This window comes from Bombina bombina, chromosome 4, assembly GCF_027579735.1.
Source record: "Bombina bombina isolate aBomBom1 chromosome 4, aBomBom1.pri, whole genome shotgun sequence".
In the NCBI taxonomy this organism is placed as follows: Eukaryota; Metazoa; Chordata; class Amphibia; order Anura; family Bombinatoridae; genus Bombina; species Bombina bombina.
This window is the reverse complement of record NC_069502.1, coordinates 275,029,714-275,045,763: the sequence shown is the minus strand read 5'-3', so window position 1 is coordinate 275,045,763 and position 16,050 is coordinate 275,029,714. Positions and strand designations below refer to the sequence as shown.

At 36.5% G+C, this 16,050-nt stretch overlaps 1 protein-coding gene across 1 annotated transcript in view; it reads left to right on the top strand.

Annotated features, from left to right (window-relative positions):
• The window catches only part of LOC128656199 (putative serine protease K12H4.7), a 655,842-nt gene that overhangs the window by 227,370 nt on the left and 412,422 nt on the right, over positions 1-16,050 (top strand).

Here is a 16,050-nt window from a genome sequence, read left to right as displayed (position 1 = left end):
GACCACTAGTTGATAAATGGCTACAATCGTCCTTATATATGCCTATAAAACTCCTCCTCTACTGGTTATCCAATCAAAACACTAAATTACGAATTACTTAATTGCTATATGACATATTTGCTCCTAATTCAAATATAATAAATATTGCAAAATAACACATAATGAAATAACCAATATAAATGGTACAGTAAATATGGTTAGGATCAGGCCTGTGTTTAAGTCTGTTACTCCTACCTGGAGTCTTAACCCTGTTCCTAGAGTTTTACAGCGGGCTCTGTTTGAACCTATGCATTCCTTAGATATTAAGATGTTATCTTGGAAGGTTTTGTTTCTTGTTGCCATTTCTTTTGCTCAGAGAGTTTCTGAACTCTCGGCTCTGCAGTTTGATTCTCCTTATCTTATTTTTCATTCTGATAAGGTGGTTACATGTACCAAATTAGGTTTCCTACCTAAGGTTGTTTCAAACAAGAATATTAATCAGGAGATTGTGGTTCCTTCTTCTCCTAAGGAGCGTTTGTTGCACAGCCTAAATGTTGTGCGTGCTTTGAAGTTTTATCTTCAGGCAACTAAGGACTTTCATCAATCTTCTGCTTTGTTTGTTTTTTCTGGGAAGCACAAGGGTCAGAAAGCTATGGCTACTTCTTTTTCTCTTTGGCTAAGGAGTATTATTTGTTTGGCCTATGAGACTTCTGGACAGCAACCTTCTGAGAGAATCACTGCTCATTCCACAAGGGCTGTTTCTTGTTCCTGGGCATTTAAAAATGAAGCTTTTGTGGAACAGATTTGCAAGGCTGCAACTTGGTCCTCTGCATACTTTTTCAAAGTTTTATAAATTTGATATTTTTGCCTTGGCTGAGGCTTCTTTTGGGAGAAGGGTTCTTCAGGCAGTGTGGTGCCTTCTGTTTAGGTCTACCTGTCTTTCCCCTCCCTTATCATCTGTGTCCTCTTGCTTGGGTATTGATTCCCACTAGTAATTGATGATTCAGTGGACTCGCCATATCTTAGGAAATAAAACATAATGTATACTTACCTGATTAAATTTCTTTCCGGATATGGTGAGTCCACAGCCCACCCTTTATTTAAGAAAGTTATTTTTTCTTAAACCTCAGGCACCTCTTCACTTTTGTATTATCATCTTTTTACATTTTTCATTTGGCCGAATGACTGGGGATTATGGATAAGGGAAGTGACATATATAGCAGCTTTGCTGTAGTGCTCTTTGCCTCCTCCTGCTGGCCAGGAGTGATATTCCCACTAGTAATTGATGATTCTGTGGCTCTCACCATATCCGGAAATAAATAAATTTATCAGGTAAGCATAAATTATGTTTTTGTATTGAAAGAAATTCAAACGGATTTAATGCAAATCAAGGGCCCCTTCACTCATGTTCTTCACTGGTGCCTACTATATATAGGAAATATTGGTCAGCTTTGTTTGGTTATTTGTGAAACTACCATTAGCAGCTCACAATAGATCTACTGATGGTATTTATAGTTTCTCCACATCCACCTCTGTGTAAACGTACACTTAATCTGCTCTTGAAGAAGAACAAAAGCCTTTGCACTCCAGGGAGTTTTTAAAATTAAAAAAAAAAACCAAAAACCATTTATTTCAACAAAACTAGAGCTGAATGTTTTCAGGGCAATTGGTCATTTTGTTTTTTTTAGTTAGGTTTTTTTTTATTGGGGGTGTGATGTTAGAGGGGTTAGTGTTTTTTTTTATTTTTTCATAAGAGCTTGATCGCTTTAAGGCAATGCCTTACAAATTGGTAGCTTATTATTAGTATAGGCCTTTTTTATTTTATTTTTTAAATGGGTATAAGAATAGGATTAATTATTTTATTGTGTTCAGTAATTGCTTTTTTATTCTCTGTAATGTTAGGTTTTTTTGTAGTAATGTAAGGTGTTATTTTTTTAGTAATTTAAGTAATGGTAGTTTATTTATTTTAAAGTAATTTTAGGGTTTTTTTTTAAAGGGAAGATTAGGTTTTATTTATTTTTATTTTATAAGTAATTTAAATATATATATATTTATTTAGGTAATTAGGATATATTTTGTAAGTTTTGGGTATTTTAATTTTGGTTAAGTTTAGGGGTTTTAGCTGTTAGTTTTTGACTTTGTGATGTGGGGGCTGGCGGTTTAGGGACTAATAGTATAGTTTAGTGTTTGCGATGTGGGGGGCTGGCGGCTTAGGGGTTAATAGTTTAGGTAGTTTGCAATATGGGGGTGGTGGTTTAGGGGTTAATGGTGTGTTTAGTGCAACTATTTCACCTAAACAAACTCTTTATGCAAACTTTAAGTTTGTATAAAAAGTTTGCTCAGTAAATGTGATTGCGCTTGCACGATCGCTACTTAGTGCTTTACGCCCCACATAGAAAATAAATTACTGTGATTTCGCGAAAACTAATTTGCGGTAAGTTTGATAGTGCTCCACTTGTAATATGTATTTGAGCATAAAGAACTTGCAATCGATAGCGCTCTACTTGTAATAAAGTCCAAAGTATATTATTTGACTGGGAGCATGAATAAATACATTTTATATTGCAAAATAAAAAAATTAAATAAATAAATGACACTGAATAATTAGCATTTACTGAAATCTGAGCGTATCTGCACAGATGAAATTCAGTTTTAAAAGCATGGTATATATTTATTGTATTGGGATCTTGAGAAAGATGCATATACCATGTTCTGTGTATGCCTATATGAGTACTTATTTGCATGGACAGCATCTTAAAGGTAAATCAAATCAGAAGTTAGTTTGAATAGTAATTAAATTCTTGCCAGTTATGTCTAAGAAAAATAAGTGCAGGTAAAAAGCATTTCTTAAAGGTCAACAAAAGCTTAATTCTTGAAAGCCCAAGAAGTAGCTACTGATTTAGTAGAATGAGCAGCAATTTGATTAGGAGGGGTCTGAACCGCTTTCAAGTAAGCTTCACTAATCAAAAGTTGTTTTTTTTTTTTTTAACCAAGAAGCCAAAGATACAGTAGAAGCTATCTGACCTCGCTTAGAACCAAAAAAGTGAACAATCAAACTAGAAGTTTGTCTGAATCCTTAGTAAAATCAACATAATACTTCAAGGCTCTAACCTCACCCAGATTGTGAAGAAACCTCTCTGAATAATTTTTAGGAATAGAATACAAATAAGGGACAACAATTTCCCTACTTAGATTATCTGAGGACACAACCTTAGCTAGAAAATCTAATTTGGTTCTTAAAACTGCCTTATCTAGATGCAAAAATCAAATGCGGAGAATAACAAGAAAGAGCAGAAAGTTCAGAAACTTTTATCAGAGGAAATAGCTAGATGAAATAAGACCTTCCAGAAAAAAAACTTAATGTCAGCCTTATGCATAGGCTGAAAAATAAGAACCTGCAAAAAGTTCCAAGTTGGAGAAATTGGAGAAAATAACAGGCTTAATATGCACCAAAGCCTGAACAAAACCATGAATATCAGAAAGAATTTTCTTGTGAAACAAAAAAGAGCAGAAATATGACCTTTCAAATAACTGGCAGATAAACCTTTATCCAAACCATCTTGCCAAATGGTTTTAGGAATCCTGAAAGAATGCCAAGAAAAGCTTAAACAAGACACCAAGAAATACATTTTCCAAACTTTATAATACATTTTCCTGGTAACTAGCTTTCGAGCTAGGGTTTCAATCAGACTCTGAGAGACCCCTAGAGAACTAACCTTTCAATTGCCACTCCATCAAGTTTAGAGACTCCAGATCCTTATGAAAAAATGGACCTTGGCAAAAAAAGAAGCCAGGGAGGGTGACTGGACATCTGAACCAGATCCGCAAACTAAATTCCTGCCTGATCTACTCTGGGAAGAAGTACCAGAGGAGGAAACACATAGGGCAGCTGAAAGGACCATGGAGCTATTAGAGCATCTGCAAACTCTGCCTTAGGATCCCTTAACCTTGCAAAGTACCTGGGAAGTTTATTGTTCGACCCAGAGGTCAACAGATCTACTTCCAAAAGACCCCCAAAGATCTACAATCTGATTGAACACTTCCAGACAAAGAGACCATTCCCCTGGATGAAGGAACTAAGAAAATCCGCTTCCCAATTGAACACCCCTGGGATGATATGGACTGCTGAAATTAAACAGCAATTGATCTCTGTCCAAGAGAGAATTAAAAAAACTTCCCTCATGGCTAATGGGCTGCAAGTCACCCCTTGATGCTTGACATAAGCCACGGCTGTGAAATCTGCCTGGAACTGGAGCAAGGGCCAATCTTCCAGAGCTCTGAAAATTACACTAAGTTCCAAAATGTTTATAGGCAACCTTGCCTTCCAAGGGGCCCAAACTCCTTGCACTGAGACCCCCAGCTCCCCACCCTGAAAGACTTGCATCTGTAGTGATCACAGACCAAATAGGATGAGTAAAAGAAGCCCCCTGCAAAATAAGCGGTCTTGTTTTGAAATCTAGAAAAATCTCTGAGACAGCAGGGTATGATCTCTGCAACACTGACAAAGCTGAAGTGGTGTCAAACGAAAACGAGCAAACCGAATAGCATGCGATACTGCAATCATAAGACTTAGAATCTCCATACAAATTGCAACAGTGGGAAACTGGAGAGACAGAAGATTTTGAAAGGCTGAAACTAACTTAAATCTTCTTTGATCTGTTAGCGAAAGTCTCATGGATACTAAATCTTCCTGGAACCCCAGAAAAGTAACCTTTCTCTGAGGAACTGAAGAACTCTTTGGCAAATGAATCCTCCAACCATGTTGATGAAAAATCAACAGTCTGTTGGTCCTGGCTCCATCTTTACATTTAGCACAATCTCAAACCAAGATATTGTCATGTTAAGGAAACACAGCTATTCTCTGACCTCTGATGCCAGACAAAAGAGCCCCAAGAACCTTTGTGAAGATCCTTGAAGCTGTAGCCAGACCAAACGGGAAAGCAACAAACTGTCTAAAAAAGCAAACAAAATAAACTGAGTGATCTTTATGAATTGGAATATGGAAGTAAGTATCCTTTAAATCTGTTGTGGACATAAACTGCCTTTGCTGAATGACATAATAGAGTTGTGAATTCTAACAACATTAATAGGGAAATTATTGTTCCTTCCTTGTGGCCTAATCCTAAGAATACTCTTGAAAAATCTTTACATTCTTTGGATGTGGTAAGAGCTTTGAAATATTATGTTGATACTACTAAAGATTTCAGAAAGACTTCTAATCTATTTGTTATTCTTTCTGGTTCCAAAAAAGGTCAGAAAACCTCTGCCATTTCTTTGGCATCTTGGTTAAAACTTCTGATTCACAAAGCTTATTTGGAGGTGGGGAAGTCTCCACCTCAGAGAATAACAGCTCATTCTACTAGATCAGTTGCCACATCTTGGGCTTTCAAGAATGAAGCTTCAGTTGATCAAATCTGCAAAACATCCACTTTTTTGCATAACTTTACTAAATGTCACCATTTTGACGTTTTTGCTTCTTTGGAAGCAGCTTTTGGTACAAAGGTTCTTCAGGCAGCTGTCTCAGTTTTATTCTAGTGCCTATGATTTAAGTTTTTTGCATTTTTAAGAAAACTTAATTATTTTCTTAGATTTAATTTCTCTGCAGAAATAGCTGTTTTTATTTTATCCGTCCCTCTATAGTTACTTGTGGACTTCCACATCTTGGGTATTATATCCCATCAGTAACTAGCTTGTGGACTCTCACCATCTATATGTAAGAACTTACCTGATAAATTAATTTCTTTCATGGTGGTGAGAGTCCATGAGACCCATCTATTTTTTTGTGGTTATGAGTTTATTTGTATAAATCATCCTATTTATCCTGTTCCTCTTTTTATGCTTTTACTCTTTAGACACCTCACTAACTTGGCTATACGTTAAACTGAGGTATGAGTGAGGTGGGAGGTGTATTTATAGGCATTTGAGGTTAGGGAAACTTTGCCCCCTCCTGGTAGGAATGTATATCCCATCAGTAACTAGCTCGTGGACTCTCTCCACCATGAAAGACATGAATTTATCAGGTAAGTTCTTACATAAATTATGTTTTTTTTTTTTAATGATTCAGATAGAGCATGCAATTTTGAACAACTTTCCAATTTACTTATATTATGAAAATGTGTATTTTATCTTGGTATCGGTTGTTAAAGAGCAAGTTGAGGAGCTGGAGCTGAACATATTTGGTAAGCCAATGACGAGGTATAAATGTACAGGCATTAATCGCCAATTAGCTCCCAGAAGTACATTTCTGCTCCCGAGTCTACCTAGGTTTACTCCTCAAGAAAGGATGCCAAGAAACTGAAACCATAAACTTCAAAGATGCCAGCTGCCCTGAATTTGCAAGACTGTGACCTATGCAGAGTAAGCAGAGTTTTTTTTAAAAAATTTTTTTTTATAGTAAGGGATAGGTATTAGAAGATGTGTTCCCATCCTGCAAGTACCACCTGTACCCTTGATATTTAGCTATGTGGTCATCTTTTTGAATCCCTGTGTTTTATGGTCTAGAAGCATTTCTGTCCTTATTAGATTTCAGTGGAACTTCATAGTGGGAGTAAATATCCAGCACGGCTCTAAACTGAGACAATGTTAGACAAAAGTAGAAGCGCATGGCAGGCACCATTGATTACTAGCTAAAAAATACAAGCCAAGTTCAAAAACAAAATTCCAATAGCCTCTGGACATTTAAGCACTGAAAAACAGTTTAGGACATAATAAAGTCTGATACCAAAGAATGTTTGAGACATCCTAATACTGGGCATACAAGCAATAAGATGACTGCATAACCAGAGAAGCTAGTAATAAAGGAGCAATAGACATTAAACTGGGGAAGTAATATAGAAACACTTCCCTGAAGGGGGATTCTCCCTTCCTCAGTGTCTCCTTGGATTTGTGTAAAAGCTTCTGTGTAAATAGAAAGGAGGTGCCTCACTCCGCAGAGTATACCTAAGGCCTTCATGGGTATGGTGTAATAGCTTTGGGTAAAATCCAAAAATAAGTACTCACAGGAAGGATCATGATCAACAGCGTTAATTTGTTCACGTGAACATTCAGCATCATCAATATTGAAAAACTTCTTACTTCATTGATTGAATATCTTTAATAAAAACTGAATATACAGCTACAATAGAATAAGCTCTACTTATTTCAGCAGATAACCTTCCTTTTTTAAGAGCGACTAAACATGAAAACGTTTGGAACTTTTCCTATATTAATGATATTGAATGTGGACAAATGAACGTTGTTGATAAAGATCCTTCCTGTGAGTACTTTTTCTTTAGTATTGGATTTTACCTGAAGGTCTTACACTGTTCCAGGTCTTGTTTTCTCGAGATATGCCCATTGAGGCCTCAGCCGTATCCTGAGTAGGTGACACCATTCTATTTACACAGAAGCACATTAAACTGGGCACAGCCTAACTGTGTCAGTTAACTAGTTAACTGTGTCAGTGCCAAATAAAAGTTTGGAGACCAGTTAAATAATAATAAAACCCTCACACTTTGAAGTTTCAAGAAACTTTTTTATGCAGAAGAAATGCCTTTTCTTTATGAAGTTGAATTACATAACCCCTTCAAACTGAAACTGAAATGTGTTTATTTCAGTATTCGATATATTTAAAATGTGCATTGCATAGTACCTGTTATAAACTAATTGCTATAATTGAAATTACATTTAAAAGGAGCACTGGTATAGCAGCAGCTAGAATTTCATATATCTGTTATTTCCAGCTATAAAGTTTTTTTTGACATGTGTGTCATAAGCAGATATTCCCAGGGTTTATATCCTCATATGCAAAGGTGGAAAAACTAGCCAGAACGTTTTTGAAACTCTGCCATGTTTTCATAATGCAGTTTTCAAATTTAAAAAGTAGTTTCATGTTTCAATTCTGAAGAATTAAATGTGATAACTGGAAATAATAAGTAAATACATTTACAGTTATTTCATACTCACAGGGATGTCTTCCAGCAACCACTTCCCCTGCATAAACTTTGGTGTGCGATAATGGGGTTGTTGACACCCGTGGCTGTAACTTAATGATATTTGTGCATTGAATATAACAGTGTTCCTTTTTTATAGCTTTTGCAGTATTTCTACTAGGTGATATATTTTGACTCCTTTATATGACCCTGTCTTGTACTATAGAAAATGCACATGAAGACCTTTTGTCATTTGTTGGAGATGTCTGTACGCATGATGGAAACCTTTGCTCTAGTGATTTAATTTTCAAACATGTAAAGCAAAGGTTGTTGACATGGTTTTCCCTGTTGTGATTTTTGTACAGTTCATGTTGAAACCTAAATGTACATTTAGTCAGGCAGTCTTATAGGAATAGGATGTTTAGACAGAAGACTGACATTAGCTGTAGTCCTTGAGTCTGATGGTCTGAGATTTATAGAATTTCCTTTTTAAAAGGTTCTGGAAAACCTGGGAGTACATTTTTTCATTTGCAGATATAATGCAGCTCTTTTTTCTCCCCCATTTTCTTTTAATTTTTATTATTTTGAACTAATAATTAAAATGTATATTTTAAGAGTAGAACCTGAGACGATGTCATTGCATACTATGTTAATAGGTCTTTAATACGGTATAAAATGATTGAATTGAATCTTCTATAAAAGTATATTATTTAAAGTGAATGTCAACTTTCAAGAATGAGTGCCCGGTTTTTAAAAATACTATTAAATACAGGGGCATTTCATTCATGAAAGTTTACATTTCACCCGTTTTGTTAAAATACTTTTTCGTCTTGAAGCCGGAGAAGCTTCAAGAAGAAAAATTAAGTATTTTAACAAAACTGGTGAAATGTAAACTTTCATGAATGAAATGCCCCTGTATTTAATAGTATTTTTAAAAACCGGGCACTCATTGTTGAAAGTTGACATTCACTTTAAGTTGTTTGTAATCATATATGTATCAGTATATATCGTGCTAGAATACATATGTTACTCCTTCTCTGTTTAATTTTTGGATAATGTCCTTGTGAATAATGCTCAAAGAAACAGGAAACCCCAAAATTTTATTTCCTGATTTGAATAGAACATACAATTTCAATCAACTTTCCAATTTATTTCTATGATCAAATTTGCTTCATTTATCTTTTTTTATCCTTTGCTGAAGGAACAGAATTGTGCTGCTGGCAGTTAGCTGAACACATTTATTTAGGCAATCACAAGAGACAAATGTGTTCAGGCACCAATTAGCAGCTAGCTCCTACTAGTGTGGGATATGTGCGTATTCTTTTTCAACAGCAGATACCAAAGGAACAAAGCACACATTTTGAAAATAGAATTGAATTTAATAGTGTCTTAAAATGACATGCTCTCTCTGAATCATGCAAGTTTTAATTTTGACTTTCCAATCCCTTTAAGAGTTACTGCTGATGGACCTAAGCTTGAATTTGTGTTTTTCATGTATGCATCAATCTTCAATTCTGTAATGCATACCCCCCAACTGTCCCGATTTTCGCGGGACAGTCCCGATTTTAAGGGTCTGTCCCTCTGTCCCGAGTTGCAAGCCATCTGTCCCGATTTGCCCCAGGCATTTAAATTTTTTTTTTTTTTTTTTTTTTTTTTAAATTCTATTGGGCCCATACTCAGAAGCAGCTGGCTTTGCTCTCACAGGGTTAGATACCTTTTATATTCCCTGTGGAAAAGGAATGGTGTGTGGGTTAAGCAGGAGTAAGAAGGCTGTATACACTCTGACCACGGGTAATGGTGACCTCTCTAACCTACCTCTGGTAATGATGATATCTAACCCCTGGTGATAATACTAGCATGCCTTCAGTTTTATACAATGAGCAGTGCTAATACCAGGGTAACGAACAGTGGCAGCCGCAGACTGCCAGCTAATGTGCTTGCCAACCCCAGGACCCCATACAATGAAATACAGATACCCATATATGATGTAGTGTGTGTGTCTATCTGTATCTATAACTGTGTGTGTGTATCTGTATGTATAAGTTTATGCTATGTAGTGTGTGTGTGTCTGCATGTATAAATGTAAGCTATGTAGTGTGTGTATGTGTATCTGCATGTATAAGTGTGTATCTGCATGTATAAGTGTATGCTATGTAGTGTGTGTGTGTCTGCATGTATAAGTGTATGCTATGTAGTGTCTGTGTATCTGCATGTATAAGTGTATGCTATGTAGTGTGTGTGTGTCTGCATGTATAAGTGTATACTATGTAGTGTCTGTGTATCTGCATGTATAAGTGTATGCTTCATGTATAAGTGTATGCTATGTAGTGTGTGTGTGTGTATCTGCATGTGTAAGTGTATGCTATGTAGTGTGTATGTATATGCATGTATAAGTGTATGCTATGTAGTGTGTGTGTATCTGCATGTATAAGTGTATGCTATGTAGTGTGTGTGTATCTGCATGTATAAGTGTATGCTATGTAGTGTGTGTGTATCTGCATGTATAAGTGTATGCTATGTAGTGTGTGTGTATCTGCATGTATAAGTGTATGCTATGTAGTGTGCGTGTGTGTATCTGCATGTATAAGTGTATGCTATGTAGTGTGTGTGTGTGTATCTGCATGTGTAAGTGTATGCTATGTAGTGTGTATGTATATGCATGTATAAGTGTATGCTATGTAGTGTGTGTGTATCTGCATGTATAAGTGTATGCTATGTAGTGTGTGTGTATCTGCATGTATAAGTGTATGCTATGTAGTGTGCGTGTGTGTATCTGCATGTATAAGTGTATGCTATGTAGTGTGTGTGTATCTGCATGTATAAGTGTATGATATGTAGTGTGTATGTATCTGCATGTATAAGTGTATGCTATGTAGTGTGTGTATCTGCATGTATAAGTGTATGCTATGTAGTGTGTGTGTATCTGCATGTGTAAGTGTATGCTATGTAGTGTGTGTGTATCTGCATGTATAAGTGTATGCTATGTAGTGTGTGTGTATCTGCATGTAGAAGTGTATGCTATGTAGTGTGTGTGTGTGTGTATCGGCATGTGTAAGTGTATGCTATGTAGTGTGTGTGTGTGTGTGTATCTGCATGTGTAAGTGTATGCTATGTAGTGTGTGTGTGTGTGTATCTGCATGTGTAAGTGTATGCTATGTAGTGTGTGTGTGTATCTGCATGTATAAGTGTATGCTATGTAGTGTGTGTGTATCTGCATGTGTAAGTGTATGCTATGTAGAGTGCTACTGTGCATTTTTGCTGACTTTAAAGGCCCGAATCTAGAATATTAATGGGAAATGCAGAGAGTAGTTTTAAAGAATTTATTAATAAATGTGCAATTAAGATAAAAATATTTAGCAATGTCTTTGCAAAGGCTAATTAAATACAGCGCTCACATAGCCATACCAGTGGTTTGAGCTTGTGTTTGATTTGCTGCCTAAGGCCTAGATTTGGAGTTTGGCGGTAGCTGTGAAAACCAGCGTTAGAGGCTCCTAACGCTGGTTTTAGGCTTCCGCCGGTATTTGGAGTCAGTCAGGAAAGGGTCTAACGCTCACTTTTCAGCCGCGACTTTTCCATACCGCAGATCCCCTTACGTCAATTGCGTATCCTATCTTTTCAATGGGATCTTTCTAACTCCGGTATTTAGAGTCGTGGCTGAAGTGAGCGTTAGAAATCTAACGACAAAACTCCAGCCGCAGAAAAAAGTCAGTAGTTAAGAGCTTTCTGGGCTAACGCTGGTTCATAAAGCTCTTAACTACTGTGCTCTAAAGTACACTAACACCCATAAACTACCTATGTACCCCTAAACCGAGGTCCCCCCACATCGCCGCCACTCGATTACATTTTTTAACCCCTAATCTGCCGACCGCCACCTACGTTATACTTATGTACCCCTAATCTGCTGCCCCTAACACCGCCGACCCCTTATTATATTTATTAACCCCTAACCTGCCCCCCACAACGTCGCCGCCAGCTACCTACAATAATTAACCCCTAATCTGCCGACCGCAAAGCGCCGCTACTTAAATTATCCTTATGTACCCCTAATCTGATGCCCCTAACACCGCCGACCCCTATATTATATTTATTAACCCCAAATCTGCCCCCCACAACGTCGCCTACACTTATTAACCCCTAATCTGCCGACCTGACCGCACCGCTATTATAATAAAGTTATTAACCCCTAATCCGCCTCACTAACCCTATAATAAATAGTATTAACCCCTAATCTGCCCTCCCTAACATCGCCGACACCTAACTTCAAACATTAACCCCTAATCTGCCGACTGGAGCTCACCGCTATTCTAATAAATGTATTAACCCCTAAAGCTAAGTCTAACCCTAACACTAACACCCCCCTAAGTTAAATATAATTTACATCTAACGAAATTAATTAACTCTTATTAAATAAATTATTCCTATTTAAAGCTAAATACTTACCTGTAAAATAAATCCTAATATAGCTACAATATAAATTATATTTATATTATAGCTATTTTAGGATTTATATTTATTTTACAGGTAACTTTGTATTTATTTTTTTTTTTTTTTTTTTTTTTTATAATTTTTTATTGAGGTTATCAAATAATATAATCATATGCATACAATGTGAAAAGTAACATATTGCGAACTGTTACATTGCAATACTTTGTATTTATTTTAACCAGGTACAATAGCTAAAATAGTTAAAATAATTACAAAATTACCTGTAAAATAAATCCTAACCTAAGTTACAATTAAACCTAACACTACACTATCAATAAATTAATTAAATAAAATACCTACAATTACCTACAATTAAACCTAACACTACACTATCAATACATTAATTAAATACAATATCTACAAATAAATACAATGAAATAAACTAACTAAAGTACAAAAAATAAAAAAGAACCAAGTTACAAAAAATAAAAAAATATTTACAAACATCAGAAAAATATTACAACAATTTTAAACTAATTACACCTACTCTAAGCCCCCTAATAAAATAACAAAGACCCCCAAAATAAAAAAATGCCCTACCCTATTCTAAATTACTAAAGTTCAAAGCTCTTTTACCTTACCAGCCCTGAACAGGGCCCTTTGCGGGGCATGCCCCAAAGAATTCAGCTCTTTTGCCTGTAAAAAAAACACATACAATACCCCCTCCCCCAACATTACAACCCACCACCCACATACCCCTAATCTAACCCAAACCCCCCTTAAATAAACCTAACACTAAGCCCCTGAATATCTTCCTACCTTATCTTCACCATACCAGGTTCACTGATCGATCCAGAAGAGCTCCTCCGATGTCCTGATCCAAGCCCAAGCGGGGGGCTGAAGAGGTCCATGATCCGGCTGAAGTCATCATCCAAGCGGGAGCTGAAGAGGTCCATGATCCGGCTGAAGTCTTCATCCAAGCGGGAGCTGAAGAGGTCCATGATCCTGCTGAAGTCTTCTATCAACGGCATCTTCAATCTTCTTTCTTCGGGAGCCATCATCTTCCATCCGGCGCGGAACATCCTCTTCTCCCGACGCCTACTCGCCGAATGACGGTTCCTTCAAATGACGTCATCCAAGATGGCGTCCCTCGAATTCCGATTGGCTGATAGGATTCAATCAGCCAATCGGAATTAAGGTAGGAATATTCTGATTGGCTGATGGAATCAGCCAATCAGAATCAAGTTCAATCCGATTGGCTGATCCAATCCTAACGCAGCCATTCTGTGGACTCTCAATACCAGAATTATTTTAAAGGTGCGGCCAGAAAAAAGCCAGCGTTAGCTACGCGGGTCGTTACCGACAAAACTCTAAATCTAGCCGTTAAAATATGACTTTATTTAGAATTTTATTTATATTACTTTGGTCTTATGATTTTTTAAGCCCCGCCCACCACATTTCAATTTTTTTGCCGGGGGGGGGGGTGTCCCTCTTTTGAATTTTGAAATGTTGGGAGGTATGTGTAATGTTATCTCTTCACAATAAACCCATATTAAACACATAATCGTGCTGTTCTGCTCTTTTGGTTATATATCTGTAGCTAACTGCAATAAACCCCAGTGGACCTACTACAGCTGCATCGGTAATATCATGGTTAGTCAATATGAAGCTGCTTCAAAAACTGGATCATTTAAATCATTTCAATACATCACCGTATTGGGAAAGGTTAGAATAAGGAAAAGGGCAGGACAGGAAGGCAGAAAAGCAATGACTGGCGATCTGTTTTGTAATAAAATTTCACGGCAATTTGTTGGAGGGATGTAATACTACAAACTATTTAAGGAAAAAAAATAGAACTTTTATTGCAAATTTGTCTCACGTATGATATAAATATAACTTATTAGGCCAATCTAAATTCATAATTAGGGTTGCGAGGTGTGCAGTATTTAACCAGACAGTCCAGTATATCAGCTGGCTTTCCAGTAAAATCTCTTTGAAAATCCTGAACGCTTAAATGTCCCTTTATTCCCTTATTAAATTTGCCAGTGCAGTTTATTATGTTTATCTGCTAGAATCCCAATAAAACTTGATATCAAAAATTTTTCAATTTATTAAGCCTATAACAGCTATATTCTTTTAAGACTAATGTATCTGCCATGTGTGTTATCCACATTTGAGTTGAGGGAACAGTCTGTGATCTCCAATGACGAACTATTAAAGATCTCGCAGATTTCAGGAAAAGCTGTATGAGATTAATGCAAAGTTTACACGGACATTTCTGTAAAAGATTCAATAGTGCTAGTTTAGGGTCTAATTGAATTTCCAGACCCGGACCTAATAGTTTATTAAAGGGACACTGAACCCACATTTTTTCTTGTGTGATTCACATAGAGCATGACATTTTAAGCAACTTTCTAATTTACTCCTATTATCAAATGTTCTTTATTCTCTTGGTATCTTTATTTGAAATGCAAGAATGTAAGTTTAGATGCCGGCCCATTTTTGGTGAACAACCTAGGTTGTCCTTGCTGATTAGTGGATAAATTCATCCACCAATCAAAAATTGCTGTCCAGAGTTCTGAACCAAGAAAAAAAGCTTAGATGCCTTCTTTTTCATATAAAGATAGCAAGAGAACGAAGAAAATTTGATAATAGGAGTAAAGTAGAAAGTTGCTTAAAATGTCATGCTCTATCTGAATCACAAAATAATTTTTTTGGGTTCAGTGTCCCTTTAAGAATTTTTTCCAAAGAAGCCCAAAAATACCACAATGTAGGGCAACTCCACCACACCTGGGTCATAGTGCCCATCTCTCCTAAACCCCTTACAGCACATGCCGTTAATTAATAACATCTTAAAGGGATACTGAACTCACATTTTTTTTCTTTCATGATTTAGAAGATAGAGCATGCAATTTTAATCAACTTTCTAATTTTTTCCTATTAATTTTTCTCTTGGTATCTTTATTTAAAAAAAGCAGTAAATGTAAGCTTACAAGCCAGTCCACCTTTGGTTCAGCACCTGGGTAGTGCTTGCTGATTGGTGGCTTAATGTACTGCCTTACCAGCGTTCCAATAGAGCATTAGTTTATCTAAGTGTTCATGATTTAGGGATTTAGGGATTGGTATGCAAGCCATTCCCCCACTAAGTATCTTGAGATTTATGTAATGATACAAATATTTTGGGAATGACCATTTGCTTATATGACCCTTTTCAGATTTTGTTTTGAGCTTTAGTATAATCTATGCATGATTGCAGATGACCGGTGACTCAATACTTGCATCTAAGATTTTAGATTTTAGTGTTTCTGAACCAGAAAAAAGTTGATTTGTAAAAGTGTATCTTTGGCAGATATAATCTCTAGCCTCAGAGTTCCTGTCTCTCCATATGTTGGTAACCGCAAGGGTTCTCTTAAATTGGGCTAACATTATAGATTCCCTCTTTGCATTTGCTAGGTTGTCTAGTTTAATGTTTGGCATGTTGTGGCTTTTAAATCTGTCGGCTGGGGTTTGTAGAGCTATGTTAAAGAGCTATGTTAAAATCTCCACCCAGGATCAGAGGAGCATCTGCTACACCTAGGAGCTGGACACGAAAGTTGTTCCAATTCTTTTTTTCTTTTTTTTTGGGGTATGTGGGCCATAGACCACCCGAAAACTAATGGGCAATTGTCTACCATTAGTTTAAGGATTACATATCTCCCTTCTGGGTTTATGATAGTTTTTGTTATTTTGTAGTTTG